Source organism: Papio anubis, chromosome 4 (assembly GCF_008728515.1).
Source record: "Papio anubis isolate 15944 chromosome 4, Panubis1.0, whole genome shotgun sequence".
NCBI lineage: Eukaryota > Metazoa > Chordata > Mammalia > Primates > Cercopithecidae > Papio > Papio anubis.
The window spans coordinates 49767001-49787848 of record NC_044979.1 but is presented as its reverse complement, the minus strand read 5'-3'; the positions used below and the strand labels follow the sequence as shown (position 1 = coordinate 49787848).

Here is a 20848-nt window from a genome sequence, read left to right as displayed (position 1 = left end):
AAGTGTCTGGAAGGTAGGGTTTATGTCATGGGGGAAGGCCGGAAGGAGACATGAGTCAAGGCAATCCTGTTTCTTAGATATATCATCCCTTTGAGGATAAGAGTCATGTTGGCTGACCAAAAATAATTTGGAGAAATTGAAATTTAGAGATCTGAAGACAGGCCTTAATTATGGCCTTTGCACTTTATTCACAATGGTATTAGATTGAACTTGAACTTCTCAATAGCATAGCCCTCAGGGCTAATACTTTTGTTATAACTTAAAATGAAACTGTTTCATATTGAAAACTATTAGTTATTTCTTTAACAAACACTCTAGGGTATTACCCCTTCAGCCTACCGTTCCTGATTCTGCTATATTTATAGCATTATGACAAGGTCCCAAAGAACACTGTGGAAGGCAATCTGTAAAAGCACTTTTTACCTAGAATTTTAGAATAAAAAATTACTCTGGAGAAAAAAACATGGTAATTATAGCTTAGCATAATAATGTAGAGGAGACAGACTGCAATGAAGTAAGTTCAATCATTATCATTATTATAGTTTTGGGAAGTCATTAATTACTGAATTTTTAAGCACTTTTTTACTAAGACAATGTATTTATGCAAATGATGTCATCAAATAAGTGTTCTGTGGGTGGCGAGGAATTATTCTCATCATCATCACAAAATCTTCTAAGCATGCTGCAGAGAAGTATGCCATTTATGGCTAAAGTTTACCCACTTGCATAAGGAAACAACGTTCATTTCTACTCAGGAGTTTGTCTTAAACTTTTAATTTTGAAATAATTTTAGACAATGGAAATTTGCCAAAGTCATAGAATTCTTGTAAAGCCTTCACCCAGCTTCCTCAAACGTTAATGTCTTACATAAACATGGTACGATGATCAAAACCAAGGAATTATCATTGGTAAAATACTATCAACTAAAGCTGGTATTTGTGTTCCAACAGTTTTCCCATTAATGTTCCTTTTTTCCTGTCACGGAACCCAATGGAGAATCCCATAGTCATTCAGTTGTCAAGTCTACTTGGCCTCTCTATGAAAGTTCCTCAGTGTTTCCTTGTATTTCACAATTGTGATTATATTTTAAACAAGATTTGTTTCTCTGAGTTGAATAATAATTTAAAAACTTCAAAATCCCTGATATTTGGGAATTTTAGGCGAAAATTATATATTTTCTTTGAAATATTTTAAACTAGTATTCTTTAATTTTAAAAGTATTCATTTAACATTATGAATTAAAATCTATGGGAATTTGAAAATTTTTGAAATAATTTTTTTTCACATTGGCTGTGGTTTTGTAATGGCGAGTTTTGAGCTAAAATAAAACTTTTATTAGAGGCTTTTGGATTTACGATTTAGAAGATTTTTCTGAAGCAATGAAATTAGTATTAGAGGCTCTGTGGCCTCTATAACTTAAATTAGAAATTTTAACAATCATATGGCATAAACCGTTTGACAACTTTACTCGTTTAAATGACTCAAAATGAATTTCAGAGTAGTGTAGTCAAATTCTGCATGTAAACACTTGTGTATATTTTGTATTTCTAATGTAACTTCAGTTCCTTGAAGATACTGTTTATATTCAAATTCTGTATACTCTATGTCTATATGTGTACATATAATTATATATAATTATATATAATGTATAATATATAATTTTATATCACATAGTAATTATAAAATAGCTATATATAATTATATATCCCTCTTTGTGTGTGTGTATATATATCTGTTTATAATTGTCTACAGTATTAGTGGAATGCTTTACTGAGATTACTTGAAAAATATATTCTTCAATAAGAACTATTTCATGTAAAACAAATAACCTACTTTATCAGGTTGGAGTACAAAAGAAGGTCACAATTCTTTTATAAATAAAATTAAGATGACTGCACCTCCATCCATCTCACTGATTAAAACATTTCTTCTTTCTACCCCAGGGGCAATAAGAGCTATTTCGTGTAATGTAAATGTCCTACTTTGTCAGCTTGGTGTATTAAAGTCACAGTTCTTTTTTGAACATTTTATTTTTTAAAAAAATTAATTTTTTTATACTTTAAGTTCTAGGATATGTGTGCAGAACATGCAGGTTTGTTATATAGGTGTGCACGTGACATGGTGGTTTGCTGCACCCATCAACCCATCATCTACATTAGGTATTTCTTCTAAGGCTATCCCTCCCCCAGCCCACCACCCCCTGACAGGTCCCAGTGTGTGATGTTCCCCTCCATGTCCATGGGTTCTCATTGTTCAACTCCCACCTATGAGTGAGAACATGCAGTGTTTGGTGTTCTGTTCCTGTGTTAGTTTGCTGAGAATGATGGTTTCCAGCTTCATGTCCCTGCGAAGGACATGAATTCATCCTTTTTATGGCTGTGTAGTATTCCATTGTATATATGTGCCACATTTTCTTTATCCAGTCTCATTGATGGGCATTTGGGTTGGTTCCAAGTCTTTCCTATTGTGAATAGTGCTGCAATAAACATACATGTGCATGTATCTTTAGAGTAGAATGATTTATAATCCTTTGGGTATATACCCAGTAATGAGATTGCTTGATCAAATGGTACTTCTGGTTCTAGATCCTTGAGGAATCGCCACACTGTCTTCCACAATGACTGAACTAATTTACATTCCCATCAACAGTGGAAAAGCATTACTATTTCTCTACATCCTCTCCAATATCTGTTGTTTCCTGACTTTTAATGACTGCCATTCTAACTGGCATGAGATGGTATCTCATTGTGGCTTTGATTTGCACTGCACTAATGACCAGTGATGATGAACTTTGTTTCATATGTTTGTTGGCCGCATAAATGACTTCTTTTGAGAAGTGTCTGTTCATATCCTCCACCCGCTTTTTGATGGGTTTGTTTTTTTCTTGTAAATTTAAGTTTCTTGTGGAGTCTGAATGTTAGCCCCTTGTCAGATGGATATATTGCAAAAATTTTCTCCCTTTCTGTAGGTTGCCTGTTCACTCTGATGATAGTTTCTTTTGCTGTGCAGCAGCTCTTTAATTAGATCCCATTTGTCAATTTTGGCTTTTGTTGCCCTTGGTTTTGGTGTTTCCGTCACGAAGTCTTTGCCCATGCCTATGTCCTGAATTGTACTGCCTATGTTTTCTTCTCGGGGTTTAATGGTTTTAGGTCTTACATTTAAGTCTTGAATATATCTTGAGTTAATTTTTGTATAAGGTATAAGGAAAGGGTCCAGTTTAAGTTTTCTGCATATGGCTAGCCAGTTTTCCCAACACCATTTATTAAATAGGGAATTTTTTCCCCATTGCTTGTTTTTGTCAGGTTTGTCAAAGATCAGATGGTTGTAGACGTGTGGTGTTATTTCTGAGGCCTCTGTTCTTTTCCATTGGTCTATATATCTGTTTTGGTACCTGTCCCATGCTGTTTTGGTTACTGTAGCCTTGCAGTATAGTTTGAAGTCACGTAGCATGATGCCTCCGGCTTTGTTCTTTTTGCTTAGGATTGTCTTGGCTATATGGACTCTTTTTTGGTTCCATATGAAGTTTAAAATAGTTTTTTTCTAATTATGTGAAGAAATGCAATGGTAGCTTGATGGTGATAGCATTGAATCTTTCTCTGGTGGTAGTTTGTATTTCTGTGGGATCAGTGGTGATCTCCCCTTTATCATTTTTTAATGTGTCTATTTGATTCTTATCTCTTTTTCTTTTTGTTATTCTGGCTAGCAGTCTTATTCTGGCTAGCAGTTTATCTATTTTGTTCATTGTTTCAAAAAGTCAGCTCCCGGATTCATTGATTTTTTTTTTTTTTTTCCTTCCAGGGTTTTCCTGTCTCTATCTCCTTCAGTTCTCCTCTGATCTAAGTTATTTCTTCTCTTCTGCTAGCTTTTGAATTTGTTCGCTTTTGCTTCTCTAGTTCTTTGAATTGTGATGTTAGGGTGTCAATTCCACTTTCTCCTTTGGGCATTTAGTGCGATAAATTTCTCTCTAACCACTGCTTTAGCTGTGTGCCAGAGACTCTGATATGTTGTGTCTTTGTTCTCATTGATTTCAAAGATCTTATTTATTTGTCTTAATTTTGTTATGTACCCAGTAGTCATTCAGGAGCAGGTTTTTCAGTTTCCATCTAATTGTGTGTTTTTTAGTGAGTTTCTCAATTTGATATCTAATTTGATTGCACTGTTGTCTGAGAGACTGTTATGATTTTTGTTCTTTTGCATTTGCTGAGGAGTGTTGTACTTCCAATCATGTGATCAATTTTAGAATAAGTGCTATGTGATGCTGAGAAGAATGTATATTCTGTTGATTTGGAGTGGAGAGTTCTGTAGATGTCTACCAGGCCTGCTTGGTTCAGAGCTGAGTTCAAGTCCTGAATATCCTTGTTAATTTTCTGTCTGATCATTGATCTAATATTGACAGTGGGGTGTTAAAGTCTCCCACTATTATTGTGTGGGAGTCTAAGTCTCTTTGTAGGTCTCTAAGAACTCGCTTTATGAATCTGGGTGCTCCTGCATTGGGTGCATATGTATTTAGGATAGTTAGCTCTTCTTGTTGCATTGATCCCTTTACCATTATGTAATACCCTTCTTTGTCTTTTTTTTTTTGATCTTTATTTAAAGTCTGTTTTATCAGAGATTAGAGTTGCAACCCCTGCTTTTTTATTTTTTCTTCTTTCCATTTGCTTGGTAAATCTTCCTCCATCCCTTTATTTTGAGCCTATTTATGTCTTTGCACATGAGTTGGGCCTTTTGAATACAGAACACTCATGGGTCTTGACTCTATCCTATTTTCCAGTTTGTGTCTTTTAGTTGGGGCATTTTGCTTGTTTACATTTAAGGTTAAGATTGTCATGTGTGAATTTGATCCTGTCATTGTGATGCTAGCTGGTTATTTTGCCTGTTGATAGTTTCTTCATTGTATTGATGGTCTTTACAATTAATCACTTGCCTTCTGCATTGATCTCATTGGGAGCTGCAGATAGGAACTCTTTTTATTCAGCCATCTTGCCCAGGTTGAACCAGAAAGTCACAATTCTTTACAAAATAATATTAACATTGTGTACCTCTGTCTCACCAACGAAAGTATTTCCTCTTCCCACCACCCTCACCATTCTCTCTGACAACCAGGCTAGACTCAATGTGCACTGAAGTGCCCAGAGTGGTTTGATGAGCCCCTGAATTAAAAACAGGGCTTATCATACAGGGGCTCATCAAACTTACCTGGATGCCGGGTAATGAGAACTTTTTTCACAGGTATAAGAATGAGAAGTGTTGTGCAGCTTGACCAACACTGCTGGAGTACACACACACACACACACACACACCCCCAAAAGAAAACTAAGTCATTTCTGTTTCCATTCCCTCCAGACCAGGTGAATCCAATCAATCAATTAAATATTCCCATTCTAAAGGAGTTCACTTGTGTCAGTCCCAGTCCTCACTTTCACTGGAGTCTGGAGCCCTGGTGTGTCTCCTTGGTCTGAAGCATGCTCTATTGTAGTCTTAGACCAATTGCTTTGGAGTGGATTCCTGCACTTCCCTATCTAGCTGGAGATTCTCCTTATGTCCTGTCACCACCATCTCTGAAAAGTACAACATTGACAGCCAAAGGATGAGTTTCTCTGCTCCTAAGGCAGCATCCCAAGGGCCCTTTCTATTTCTCTCGAGAAGGAAGATCTTGCAGAAGGCGAAGTAGAGGGCTTGTGTCACTGCCACATATATGCTTCCAATAGTTTCCTAATGTCTACTGATATCGCTTTCTATTGTCCACTGATGATACCATTGCTTCTTGAGAAGAATCTGTGTATGTGGAGGTGGGGTGGTTGAAGCCTGGAGTAGAAAGTGTTTTCCCACCGCATTGTGTTCGTTATGATCACCCCACACCACCATGTGACTGAGTTTCTGGTGCCATTACCTTTACCATCTTTATATTCAGAATAGTGGCTTAATAAGACAAGATGTGTTAAAAGGAGTTTCAGAGTCAAGGATGGGGCCCACATATTACAAAAATAAGTTCTACCCAGTGGGAGAAGTATCTAGACTTGGTGGACATAGTTAGCTTTTTAATAATACATTTTAATTTCTTTGGGTCATTTTTTTTGTTATTTAAAAGGAAGGACTTTGATTATATCAGTTTCAGATCTTAAAAAATATTTGTATAGAAGCATCTATCATCTAGTAAATTAAAATAATAGAGAAAAAGTACAGCGTGAGGGAGGGATATGGTAAAAAATAAAAGCCCAATTGTGAGCTGGGTTGTGCTGACCACAACCCAGTATGTGATAGGTCATTTTAGATACAGGTGTCCTGCAGCCAATTAGAGGAAGTGATATGGTTTAGATCTGTGTCCCTGCCTAAATCTCCTGTTGAAATGTAATTCCCAGTGCTGGAGGGTGGGGCCTGGTAGGAGGTGACTGAATTCTGGGGGTAGTTTCTCATCTTCCCCGTAGTGTTGTTCTTGTGATAGATTTCTCACGAGACCTGGTTGTTTAAAAGTGTGTAGCACTTACCCCATCTGTCTTGGTCCTGCTCCTGCCATCGAAGATGCCTGATCCATCTTTGCCTTCTGCCATGAGTAAAAGCTCCCTGAGGCCTCCCCAGAAGCAGATGCTGCCCTGCTTCCTGTACACCCTGTGGAACTGAGCTAATTAAACCTCTTTTCTTTATAATTGCCGAGTCTCAGGTATTTCTTTATAGCAATGTGAGAATGGACTGATAAAGAGAGGAAACGCTGCTTGAAACAAGGACTGGGGCTTTAAGTCATTACTACTTAGTCAGCATTCTATTTGGAAAGAGTTGAGGAAAATCATCTTACTGGTATGGAGGGAAGAAAATAATTACCTTGAAGCTGCATTTGCAGATCATGCTTACTACTCCTCCTCATCTTCCTTCTCCTCCTCCTCTTATAAGATTATATGTTAACTTGTAGCTGGGTTTGGGGTTAAATAATGAAGAAATATGTTGGAGAAGAAACACCATGTTCCTCAAGGGACACCTTGGTACTCAAAACACAGAGCAGTCTCCGCATCCATACTTTACACACAGAATTTCTCTGCAGCTCAAAAAGCTTTGTGGAAATAATATGTAATTTTTTTTTTTGTAGTAGAAATAAAACTAGAATGTAAGCTCCAAGAGGGCAGACATTTTGTCTGTTTTTTTGTTGTTGTTGTTGTATTTTGAATACCTAGAACTGACATACTATGGCCTTACATTGTCCATACTAAGAACTGAATAAATATTTGTTGTTGAATACATTTGTATATTCAGAAACAAATTAGCTAAATTAGTTAAATATATTATCAAATACGTTGCAGAAATTTTTATAGTAAAGCACTTTGCAGTCATTAGGATGATGTATATAAATTATTATAATATGTTTATGATATTAAAAGATGAGCAAACTTCTTATTTGAATACACTATATATTTGCAAATTTTTATAAATTACATGTATGATTCCCAAGTTATATATATTCTTATATAGATACAAAGTCATAGATTTCCATGTAAATATGTATGTAGGTAATAGTATTCATATTAGCCAAATATGGTAGAGTTCAAATGGAATCAATAAGAGGTATGTTTTTACATGACAGTAAAGATTCAATATTATTATATTAATATTAAAGTGTTAATAGTAATCATTAGTAGACAGTATTGAAAATTATAGCATTAAAAAAAGGCCAAGGCGGGCGGATTACGAGGTCAGGCGATGGAGACCATCCTGGCTAACACAGTGAAACCCCGTCTCTACTAAAGAATACAAAAAATTAGCCGGGCGTAGTGGCGAGTGCCTATAGTCCCTGCTACTCGGGAGGCTGAGGCAGGAGAATGGTGTGAACCCAGAAGGTGGAGGTTGCAGTGAGCCAAGATTGCACCACTGCACTCCAGCCTGGGTGACAGAGCAAGACTCTGTCTCAAAAAACAAACAAACAAACAAACAAAAAACAATACCCCACAAAAAGCCTTACTTCTATATTTGTAACTTGCAAAAATAAATACAAACAACATTGGAAAAAATGTTGAATTTTTTTTCCCCCAAGTCTAGAAATTACTATGTGTGGTAAAGGTACTATCTATTTGGTAAAGGTTTTAAATTGTCTGATAGACAGTGTCAACATCAGTCAGGCTACGTGGCTAATGTCTTAGATAAATAACAGCAGGATAATGTTAATATTGTTGTTTTGTTGAAATGAACCAGAAATAATTAGAAAATAATTTTTATTTTAAATATTTAAGTGTAAGATTTCTGGGGTTTTGTTGTTGTTTTTTGACACAGTCTCGCTCTGTTGCCCAGGCTGGAGTGCAGTGGAGTGATCTCAGCTCACTGCAACCTCTGCTTCCTGGGTTCAAGCAATTCTTGTGCCTCAGCCTCCCAAATAGCTGGGATTACAGGCATACAACACTACACCCAGCTAATTATTTAAATTTTTGTAGAGACAGGGTTTCCCCGTGTTGGCCAGGCTGGTCTCGAACTCCTGTCTTCAAGTGATCTGCCTGCCTCAGCCTCCCAAAGTGCTGGAATTACAAGTGTGAGCCACTGTGCCTGGCCTTTAACTGTAATTTTATTTTGTGTTCATAAGAGTCAATCAGTGTAAAAATTAGCTAGTCCTGAAATTAACTCTACCACAAATAAACATATTCATTTATTTGTTTCCTACTCTTTTTCTAAGGTGCCTTGTGCACAAAACAAATATAGCATCATATTTGGATTTATAAATGTTTGTTTCAAAGCCTGTCTTATCTGTAGATCATGGATCATGATACTTGCACAATGTAGGCATTTAATAAATGCTCGTTGAATGGATTCTTGATTATCTGGGTTAAGTGGAAAACAGTGGTACAGGTACACAAAAGCAGTTGCACTTGGAATGATTTTAAACATATTATGAACCCAAACTTTGCATGGTAAAGTAAGCAAACGCAAAGTTTCCTTACCTTTTGCTAGCTTTCAGAAAGATCTACTGTTATGTAACTTTTATTCATATAAAAATTTAAATTGTTTTGCCTTCCATTCATTTTGGCAGTAACTTTTTCCCTCACAAACTCTTGCTATCAGTAGATGAAGTGAAATCTTAATTCTACCTCACCCTCCAGCACCATCACTAGCTAATCGAGTTTTACAAAAAGGATATATCTCTTCATTGCTGTATTGAATTTTTAGAATTGCTTCCTCAGTACAGTTGTATGGCTTTGAAAATCTGTTTGTAGAGTTGGTGATTGGGTAACATATTTTGAGTGAAGTTGTAAAGAGTCCACGAATAACAAGAGCAGAAAAGAAGAAAAAGATATAGATTGAATCTAAGGATGTTAAAATGCAATTTTAGCTTTTCCTTTCATAACAGGCTTCTGCCTTCAATTTTTTCTACATTTGAACGAGGTACATGGAAGACTGAGCTACTTAAAAAAAAAAAACCTTCATTGTGATTCTTTTTCTTTCTTCTTTTTCTTCATTTCTTCCTTCTTTCCTATTTTTCTTTTTAAATTAACGTAGGCATTCTTTCCCAAAAGCTGATATCCTGAAGTAAGTACTATGTAACACTTTTCTTTTGGTGGTTTGAGTCAATGTTTCAAATTGGAAAAGAAGAAAAAGAAGAAATTTGTACTCAATCCTCTTGCCTTTTTGCAGCTTCGTTTGCATAAATGTGCAATTTTTGTAGGGGTGATATAGTGTATTGAGAAATTCAGACAGCTGCCAGGGCCATCTTGCAGGGAAGTTGTGCTCAAGTAGAAATGTAATTTAAATATTTCATTTCATTATCATAGATTACAACACTAGTAGTAAACTCACTTCTTTGGAATCAGCACTAATCCAATCCATGAAAATTCAATTGCCCCATCAGTCCTCTTAGTCTACACGTTTTGTAGCTTAAAGCAGAGAACTTCAACTTGGCAATACAGATTGCCTGAAAGAACACTGGACTTTTTACTTAGATCCTAATCCCAAAACTTTAGATCACAGAATTCAATTTAATTAACTAAAGAATTGTATGTATTGATGTTTTCCAGCTACATTACCAGGCATGAATGCAAGTCAAGTGACATCTTTCATTTTCCACTAATCTTTTAAGCAGCCATTTATTTGTTAAGTTGCTGCAATTAACTGTTGATTTTTACCTCACCTTGGGCTTTGCTTCAGATGCTGGTATCAACATTGAAACCAATGGTGCATGCTGGTGATTAAAGCTTTCTTTTTTACTGAAAAGAAAGCTCCCTTTTCTTACTAATGATTATGAATTTTTTTAATGAAAGTACCATTTCCAGAAATACGTGTACTGTTTGTTATTAGCTAAGATTGTAGACATTATTTGAATCACAAAAATATGGAGAAATATATTATGATTTCCCTGATATGGTAAAAACCATTGTTGCTATTATTATTGTTTGTGATGAATGGATTCCAGTGGTTTTTCCATTACCCATCCTCATCTGGTTTAGATATAATTTTAGCAAATTTCTTCTCGGAAATAACAATTTAACCCCAAAGGGTAATTCCGGTCAAAGGGAAGTGATGTGAAGGTGATGATCTTTATATCTAGTTTCTTGTAGCTCAGACTGCATTAACGGCGTACCAACAGGGCATCAATGAATTAAATGCATGCACACTATACACATACTCATGCTAACTCTCACACATAAAACCAGTGGAAAAGACATATCTTTTGGGAATATTTTTCCTCTCTAAGCTAACTACAGGCAAATTTCTATCTTTCATTTTTAGAAGGGTTGAATGAGATACACCATCTTCTCCATTTTGGACCTTGACATTTCCATAAACCTCTTCTCATATAGGTTTGAATAGAGAACAGACTGATGGAGTCAATATTCAATCCTGAAAAGACCCTGGTGGGGGGACACAAGGAGACCTCAGAATCACCATGTAGTTAAATCAGTGTGCTTATCTTTCCTACTGTGATGGATCATACCCTTTTGGTCACAGGCCCTTTCCTTTCAGCTATGGAAAGCAAATTTTATCACTTTTATTAAAGATGGATCCTGTCCACACAATCATGACATTAATATCCAAGTATAAAATGCACCTTGTCCCTCTGAGTTTGGCATCTATTCTGCTGACAGTGTTCATATTACGTTTGGAAAGGATTTGCCATTGGCATTGTTTTAACTTCTGTTTTTTAATTACTTTTATTGCCACATAATTTTGAAATTTATGGACAATGTTTAAATGAGTTATAAATGGCTGGAATTATGAAGTAATAAAAATAAATGAAAACTGCTTCCTATCTTAATGATTTTTAATGGGTTCTTAGAGTTGAAAGAAAATAAGGATGTGCCACAAGCGTTACAGCTTGGAAGGGGGTAACCTTTTTGCCATATAGTGCTATTTTCCCCCAAGTGAAAATGTAGAATAGATCCTAGGAGGCTCAAGAGTCATGGCACTGTGTTTGACTGGTATGGTCTTCACTGAGAGGGCTTAATGTACACAGGCACTCGTACTGATGAACAACATTCTGCTGAGAGTAGACAAGAATCGATGAAGGCTAGAGGCATAGGAGTATGTGTGAATTGGTCCCCAAAGATTCATATGATGTTTCTTACTCTTGAGGACCTCATAATTTATCATGAAAAAGAAATACACGGCCGGGCGCGGTGGCTCAAGCCTGTAATCCCAGCACTTTGGGAGGCCGAGGCGGGTGGGTCACGAGGTCAGGAGATCGAGACCATCCTGGCTAACATGGTGAAACCCCGTCTCTACTAAAAATACAAAAAACTAGCCGGGCGTGGTGGCGGGCGCCTGTAGTCCCAGCTACTCGGAGGCTGAGGCAGGAGAATGGCGTGAACCTGGGAGGCGGAGCTTGCAGTGAGCCGAGACCGCACCACAGCACGGCGGGGGAAAAAGAGGAACACGCTACGAAAAAAAAAAAAAAAAAAAAAAAAAAAAAAGGAAATACACATTTACAAAACCCAGAACAACATTAGTGGCACTGTCTTCTTAAGTTCTAGGGTCTTGGTAGAATAAAGTATTAAAGGGATTTAGAAACTAGAGAGATAGTTGTGGTCTAGAAAATGCTCTTAAGAAAGGTGAGCCTTGCTCTGGACTTGGAAATATTTAAGGGAAAGGAGGATGAGAGGAGATTTCAGATAGGAAATAACCTTGGAGAGATAAGAAAAAATGTGTCATATTGAAGAATAGTGTGGAGTTTTTTTATAAGTGAAGTGTGCTTAATGAATAGCAGGAGATTAGTGCTAATAAAAATAACAATATTTACTGAATGAGTTCTATGGCTCAAAGCAATGTGTTAAGTGCATTCCATGAATTATCTCATGTGACTTTTTTTCTTACAATCATCAATAACATATTAGCTGACTTCGCATTTATACTTGAGCATCTTGGCAGTAGGAACTAATTTAAATCTGAAAACATTCATTGATTTGATTTGGGCGAATTGCTATGAGATGGCAGAAAAGGCAAGAAAGCAGCTGAGAAATTACTCTGAAAATCTGGGTGTCTATGAATTAAACCATTCATGAAAAAAGTGAATTTATCCAATTGTGTGCTGATAAATATTTAGCAATTGGCTTTCCGTGGGGGGAAAAAGTCATGATTTGAGAATTTTGCTCCTACTGGGGTGTAAATAACAATGGCTGAATTCAGGCTGCTGGTGTAAGATCAACTGGCTCACAAAATTCCTGAAAACTTAACAATTGGCTCTTGCAAGTTGGTATGAATTGGCTTCAGCATACCACTAAATTAATTCTAGACACAGATAAACTGAAGAATGATGGAGATTTTGATGGCTGGGCTATATGGAAAGAGAAGAGAATATTTCAGAAGTGGCATCCAGTTTTATAGCTTGAGGGAAAGAGATCCTGGGTGCCACTAACACATGGCGGGGCAGCACCAGCTGTGTCTAAACTGAGTATCAGTCTCATAGAGACGGTACTAGTAGTTCCTGCAGGCAAATGTTTATATGGTTTTCACTTGCTTAGAGGAGAAAGTTTTCTGCCTGGATGACTGAGGAATGAGCATGGTATTTGGGTTAATGATAGGATGGTGTGGTACAGCATTCTGTGTCCAGTAAAGTTTACCATGGAGTCATTAAAACCGAAGGCTGAGACTGACTGAGGACTGATTTTCACCAAGGATTTCTTTGAAACAGAACGTGAAAAAATCAATATTATTTATTTCTCCAGGTAGAAGATATGGCATAGAGCAGGAAAAGGGGCTTGCTTTCTATTTGTGACACTGTGAGGGTTTCAGAGACATGAAACATTTTCTGGAGACACTTAGAAATACCTGGGGAAATTGGAGAAACTCTCAACCACAATGAAGTCCTATCTCTTCAGGTATGAAGTGAAATTTGAATGTTAACCACGTAACTTTGTACCCAAAGATTTCTTAAGCCTGGAAAATGTAGATCAGGAAAAAAGGACCCGGGAAATTTAGGATGGGAGGAGATGAGCATAAAAGTAATTATATTATGTCTGAGATGGTAACCAAGAAAATATGTCTTGGTATGCAGTTAAAATAAAAGCCCAGGCGAGGTGTGGTGGGTCATGCCTATAATCCCAGCACTTTGGGAGGCTGAGGTGGGGGGATCACAAGGTCAGGAGTTTGAGACCAGCCTGGCCAACATGCTGAAACTCTGTCTCTACTAAAAACACAAAATATTAGCTGGGCATGGGGGCAGGCGCCTATAATCCCAGATACTCGGGAGGCTGAGGCAGGAGAATTGCTTGAACTCAGGAGGCGGAGATTAGGGTGAACAGTGATCGTGCCATTGCACTCCAGCCTGGGCGACAGAGCAAGACTGCATCTCAAATAAATAAATAAATTAAACAAACAAACAATAAAAGCCCAAAACTCTAGTGAAAAGAGCAGAAATAAGGAGGAAAAATGAGAGTCATTAACTACAACTTTTGGCTAGGAGGGAGGATGAATAATACAAGTCAGGAAGGGTGAAGGAAGGAGATCATATTGCTTCTGTTGAAGACTTCAAGGAGAGTATTACTGTAAGTGTAACCGATATATTTGCCAATACACAATCTTGGGTGTGTATCATCAATAAATTCATTTTCCCCATGGTGCCTTAGCAACAACCATTTCTGTGCCATGTTTATCCATCTCTTAGTTTACAGATCTCTGGGCTTCTAAACTCCTCCTCACTTATAAATATTATCAGACTTATGCTGGGCAGCAGATATGCCAAGCTCGCACTCTCAATAGTCCATATGTCAAAACAGAATGCCTTGCCATTCACTGTCTGAAGACTTCACAGTACATTGTGTCTTCACTGATGTTTTGTTGGCAGGTGGTTTTTGTTGTGTTTGAGCCTCAGGAATGATTTAATTCACTTATTCCCTTGAAGGGAGTCCCATTAGCATTTTTTTTCTCCTTGTCTGAGTAGAACTCAGAGCAGAGAGGTTACATCTTCCTTCTTTTCTTTTCCTTTTATTAGCGGTTGAAGATCAGGGCAGAGCTCTTGCTAAATGCTCTAATCCCAAGCACTACTGGAAAACCACTTTCCTTTTTGCTTCTAGCTAGCCAAATTCCCAATGTTTGATTAGTAAATTTGACTTAAAATTTGTAATTATTTTAGTCTTTTGCTACAAAGCAGACCGTAAGACACACACTCACATGCCCACGCATGCACACACACACACACACACACACAAACACATACACAGAGTTCCAGCTGAAATGGCTAGACTCCCAAGTGTTATATAAAGATTAGGGTGAAAAGTAGCAGTTTCAGGTTCCTGGCCCATTCACAAAGGAAAATATTATCTAGAAAATATTCTCTCTATTGCTCTTACCCCTGAAACTCATGGCCTTAGGCCGCTGAATTCAGGTTTTAAAATTTAAATTATAGAGATTGATATATACAATTTTAACCTGCAGACATTTGGTATGTAGATTTGTTACTTTAATACCTTCACACTTTATTATCTTCAATTAAAAAAAAATTTTGCTTGCATTTATGTTAAACTTTATAGCTCTTGTTTAAAGAAAATACATTTTCGTTGCGCATATTGGTACTTCTTTCTAAAGATTTTAAATTCTGCTCAATTTCCCAGCTCCATTCCAAACCATGAGAATGATCTCAATTTGTACTTTTTGAATTAGTGGTTCACTTCTTCCTTCTTTCAGATCTCACGCTTTTAAATTCATGATTTTTATTTTATTTTTTTTTGCTTATTTCTTTATATACTTCTTTTTTATTTCTGAAACTGACTCTTGCTTTCTATGCTTACCTAGATCACCTGGATTTTCTTTATTTCATGTTTTTCATCTTTCCCACTCAGCTACCTTCTTTTTTTCAGGGTATCATTGATGAAAAGAGTCAAACTCTATAAAATATTTGAAGAGATTTATTCTGAGTCAAATATGAATGACCATGGCCTGTGACACAGCCCTCAGGAGGTCCTGAGAATATGTGCCCAATGTGGTTGGGATACCGCTTGGTTTTATATATTTTAGGAAGGCATGAGACATCAATCAAATATATTTAAGAAATACATTGGTTTGGTTTAGGAAGGCAGGACAACTCAAAGCGGGGCTGTGGGGAGGCAGGCTTCCAGGCTGTAGGTAAATTTAAGCATTTTCTGGTTGACAACTGGTTGAGTTTGCCCAAAGACCTGGGATCAATAGAAAGGAATGTTCAGGTTAAAGATAAAGGATTGTGGAGAATAAGTTTTATTGTGCAGAGGAAGTTCTTAGATAGCAGACTTTAGAGAGAGCAGATTTTAAATTGTTTTTTATTGGGCTTAAAAGGGTGCTTGGCTCTTAGTTGATTATCTCCTAGGTCTGGGAAGGAAGGAAGGAAAACAGGAAAGAGGATTCTCTATATAATGTGGATTTTTCTCACAAGAGATTTTGCAGAGCAATTTCAAGGTATGGCAAAGAAATATATTTTGGGATTAAGTATTTTTTTCCTTGTTTCATAATGTTATTCCAGAGTCAGATTGAAAAGTAAGTCACAATATATAGGGTCAAATAAAATCCATCTAAGATACACACCCACATGCACACGCAAACACACACACACACTGTTCCAGCTGAAATGGCTAGACTCACAAGTGTTGTATAAAGATTATGGTGAAAAGAATGAGAATTTATAGTTTGTAGTAGTATATGACTCCATAGACTCCTTAGGTAGGAATTTGGGTGACATAAAAAATCGGACCTTAGTCATCAGTATAAACATCCTCAGATCTTTCCCATCTGCAGAGATATCTTTTCCTGTTCATGTCAACACTTTGCATATTTGTCCATTTCTTTTTCTTTACCCTTAAGCCCAATTCTTTGTAAGAATAGTCTGCACAGCTTCATTGTCATTAGTTTTCTATTTTTCTCTAATTCTTCAATTTTTTTACAATTTGTTTTCCGTTCCCATTATATCACCAAAAAATGCCCTTTTGGAGATTATAATAAGTTTCTAGTAACCAGTCAATATCCTTGCTTGTCTTGGTTTTGTTGATTTCTAGAACTGTAGGATTTGACATTATTAGCAGTCCTAATTCCCCCTGAAATTATTTTCCCACTGTCTTCTGCAAATCAGTTCTATTTTGGCTACATTTTTACTTCTCTGATCTTGACTTCTTAGACCTCTTCCTCCAGCTCCATCATTCTGAAACTTTATTTTATTTTTAATTGAGAAATAATAATCATACTTACAGGGCACAATGTGATATTCTGATATATGCATAAATCCCTCATATTATTTCACTGGGCTCTGTTCTTTACCTCCTTTTCCCTCTCTCTTTCATTTAAACAAATGCTTCATTTAGCTAAATTAATACTTACTGAGCACTTATTGCCTGCAAATAATTGGGTGCTAAGCATGCCTTAGGGTGCCTCCTCTGTGGTCCTGTTCAGAGAGATTGAAGTGTCATCTTGCTCAAAGAGACCTCTATGACCTTTGATTATATGTAAAATTTCCATCATTCTTTACAGCTTTTGGCTTAGGAATTTATGATCCTTGTTAAAATGCAAAAAATGTTCTTCAGTAGGCTTCACACATTAAGTCAACTACACCTTAAGTCAAAATAGAAAAAAATAGTCAAATTATCTAACAGAACACAGACCCAGAGGTGTAAAATACAGGAAAGGTACATTTTAGTGAGGTAAGCGAGAGGAATGGGGGAATATCAGGTAATATGAAGCACTCCCTGGAAAAAGTAAACCTGTGGTTTGCCCCCATGGGTTTTATACGCAAAATTTCCAAGGGCTGACTGTGGAAATGCGTAAATTAGAAAACCAGAAAATAAAATTATAAGAAAATTCCCATAACTAAATAAGCTCAGAATTTTGAAAACAAGAGTTCTTTGCAGAGTGTATATTCCTGCCACAGTTTCATTTTTTTTTCCTGTATACTCTCACAGTTCTCAGTAAATGAATTTGAATCACAAGAGATCAGCTTCCCAGAGGTGCTTTGTCTAATTAAGAACAATAATAGTAAAAAAAAAAAAAAATCTCCATTAAAGCCTTTACTCTGGGAAAGCCATTAGGACGCTACTAGAGTGACAGCAGGTTTTCTTCCAAGTTGAAGAAGTGCTTCCTTTTACTCAAGTTCAATGATTATTAATGAATATTCTTTTATACCAGGTAGTCCTAGTGGACATTTCCAGGGTGAACCATAAGATACCCTGTAATGATAGATGATCCTCTAGTTTAACATAGAAGGTGTTTTTGACTACTAATGAAAAAATGAAACAAATTCAGCTTCCTGGCACTTCTAATAAAATGTTACTATTTTTACAATAGTAATGCTTTAATATTTCAATATGGTCTGAAATGTGACCTTGAAATATATTTTTAACAAATTTGTGGATCTTAAAAAAAAATTAGAGGGCAATGGTAACAGAAACTCAGTGTTTTAGAGTATTAATTGAAAACTACCAGTTATATGATTTTTTTTTTTTTCATTTTAAACATGTTCTGTTCATACTGTTTTTAACATAGATTCAGTGGGGATTGACTCACTTAGAAATTCTTTATTATGTGGGGTTTTCTTACTCTAATATTTATGTAGGAATTTTAAGCCTATGTATCTTGGTACTTCCCGGCTTGACTATGTGCATATGAAATTTAACAGAACCTATTATCAAAGTGACAATAATTCTACCTTCTGCTTTCTATATTTAAGGAGAATAATGCATTTAGAGAATTTTAATAAGTGAACAGTGTTCCTGCACAGTCACAGGTCATTGATTATTTAAGGGCTACTTTTGTAAGTATTTTTAAAGAACAAATGTTTTAGCAATGCCACTAAAACCAGTAAGGATTAGTTTGCATATAATGCAGTTTATGGCATATAGTTATCTAATGACCACAGCTATTATTTGTGTACCTTTTCCATCACAACGTCTTCACCCTGCCGTCCTCCAGTGCCCAGAACTTCCTAGTGTAAACTGGGTGGCCTCCCTCCTCCTGGTTTTCTCACTTTCTGTCTCAAATTTACTTTTTTTTTTTTTCCTAAGGGTTCTGAATCTGATTTATTAGCACAGAAATAAGGTTTAGATTATATTACAAAAAGAGCTCAAACTGTTCATATACAGCAACTGGGCTTGCTAGGGAATAGAAGAGGGAATTCTTCAGAGTACTGTACAAGGACACAAAGACTCCTCATCCTAAACAAAGTATTAAGGTACGTAGACAAGTTTCTTGCGAGACAGAAAACAGAGAACTCCGCAGTCACTATAACACATCCCTTAAGGAATAGGCATGTATTTGTAGGAAGCAAACAAAGCTTTCCATAGAGAAACCACCTTCAGGTGATGATTAAGTGCACTTGGGTTTCGTTTCTGCATCTGTCACTGGGTGAATGAAGATACCATCTTCAGGATGTTCCGTGTCATCCATTTTATAATATATGATGATGCTGTTGCAAGCATAGTCCTATCATTACTGAAGGCAAGTGATGTGATGCTCATGGCATACCGATGCAGCTGGCACAGCTGCTTTTTGTTAAATGGTCCAAGTATTTACAAAGCCATCAGAACCACCTATGGCAAATGTATTACGGATATTCTGGAAAGAAATGGCATTAACTGGGTAAACCTGCTCAATATTATTTTCTTTTAGTCTGTGACATTTGAAGGCATATTTCCTCTGTACCTCAGGGCTTGGGCCAAGTATTCAACTGCCACTCTGCCTTCAATAGAGCTTAATACATAACCCTGCTTGTTTGGAGATGCTTGTATGCAGCAAGTCTGGTATTTCAGGCTGGACTCCCTGCTCTGCTGCACATAACCCATGTTCCATAAGCCCCACACCAACACTCTGAGGCCCAGTGTTCTCACAGTCAGCCGGTCTCCAGACACTGAGAAGGTATATGCCTTTTTAGGCTGAGAGAAGGTCCTGGCGTTACCACGATTTCTGGGATCCCACAATTTAACTGTCTGATCCCAACTTCCAGTAACCACCACATTCACTTCTGGACAGTATTCGACACATCTGATGGGGACATCATGGGTCCCAACAAGATTTTCTTGATCAGTGTTCAAATCATGCATTTTCAATTGATGATCTAGTCCTCCTCTCCAGGCCTGCGCTGGATTGTAGAAGGCTCAGTCCAGGACGGCACCAGTGTGTTGGTATCTGAGCACATGGACCTGAGAGCGGGAGCCATTACCTGAGCACGTGTCCCGCACATTGTAGGGGAGTACTGACGTGTCCCAGGAGAAGACAAGCAGGAACTGGGAGGTGGGCTGAACTTCTCCGAGGAGATGACATCCTCTGGTGGCTAGGTCAGCTTGAGCTCATTAGAACGGGTCATCCCCTGTGATCTGCCCTGCCAGCTGATGGCCCGGGAAGTCCCTGGAGAGTCTGCTCCCGCAAGCAGTTCCCTCACCTCACTCGTGTTGTCTTCATCGTCGTTGTCGCCTCCCCAATTCCGCCTCCCCGCTCCGCCTCCCCGTTCCGCCGTCAAAAGATAAACAAGAGTAAAGCATAACAAATTTGTTTATTCAAAGTTTTACATGACAGAGGAGTCTCCAGAAATGAAGACCCAAATCCCCAGGGAACACTATTTTTATACTTGGGTTCTACAGCCATGTAGAAATGGGATTGGACAGAAGGAGTTGGATCTAATAGTAGTAGACTGAGTGGGGAGACCCAGCAAGGCCTATCCAGATTCTTTTTGGTCTGTGTGTGTGGCATGTCTTCCTCCTGGCTGTGAGTCTATGAAGGTCTTCAAGAGAGAAATATGGGAGAAGGAAGAGAGTGACCGTTTTAGGTTTTATGACTTTCTTTGGGGAAGAAGGGTTCTAGTTTCTATGATCTGCTATGGGGAAGAAGAATTCTGGTTTCCGAGGCTCAGCTCAGGGGCGAATGAGGCAGGAGACAAGAGGGCAGGAGAAGGTCATAGATCTTGCTTCTGAGGTCTTCTAGTCTTAATTCAAAGTATTTAGCATGCCAGGGTGCTATGCTTTGGGGTATTGTTTTCTGGGCCCCGATATCATTACCACTGTCAAAATAACGAACAGTGCTGGTCTCAAAAGCTTCTCTCATGCTCCTTTGAAATTTAACTCTTTCTCATGCCTCCTGGTCACTTCTTCCATCCCTCCACACAACCAACCAGTCACTGATATTTGAAAAGCTAAGAATTGGGCCAGGCGCGGTGGCTCATGTCTATAATCCCAGCACTTTGGGAGGTCAAGGCAGGTGAATCACTTGAGGTCAGGAGTTCGAGACCAGCCTGGCCAACATGGTGAAACCCCATCTCTACTAAAAATACAAAATTAGCCGGACATGATGGTGCACCCCTGTAATCCCAGCTATTTGGGAGGCTGAGGCAGGAGACTCACTTGAACCTGGGAGGTAGAGGTTGTAGTGAGCCAAGATGCCATTGCACTCCAGCCTGAGCAACAAGAATAAAACTTCATCTCAAAAACAAAAACAAAAACAAAAA

General features: G+C 37.6%; 1 pseudogene; it reads right to left on the bottom strand.

The window, feature by feature from the left end:
* Positions 1-13785: 13785 nt before the first annotated feature.
* LOC110742890 lies at positions 13786-20642 on the bottom strand (annotated as a pseudogene).
* Positions 20643-20848: the final 206 nt, after the last annotated feature.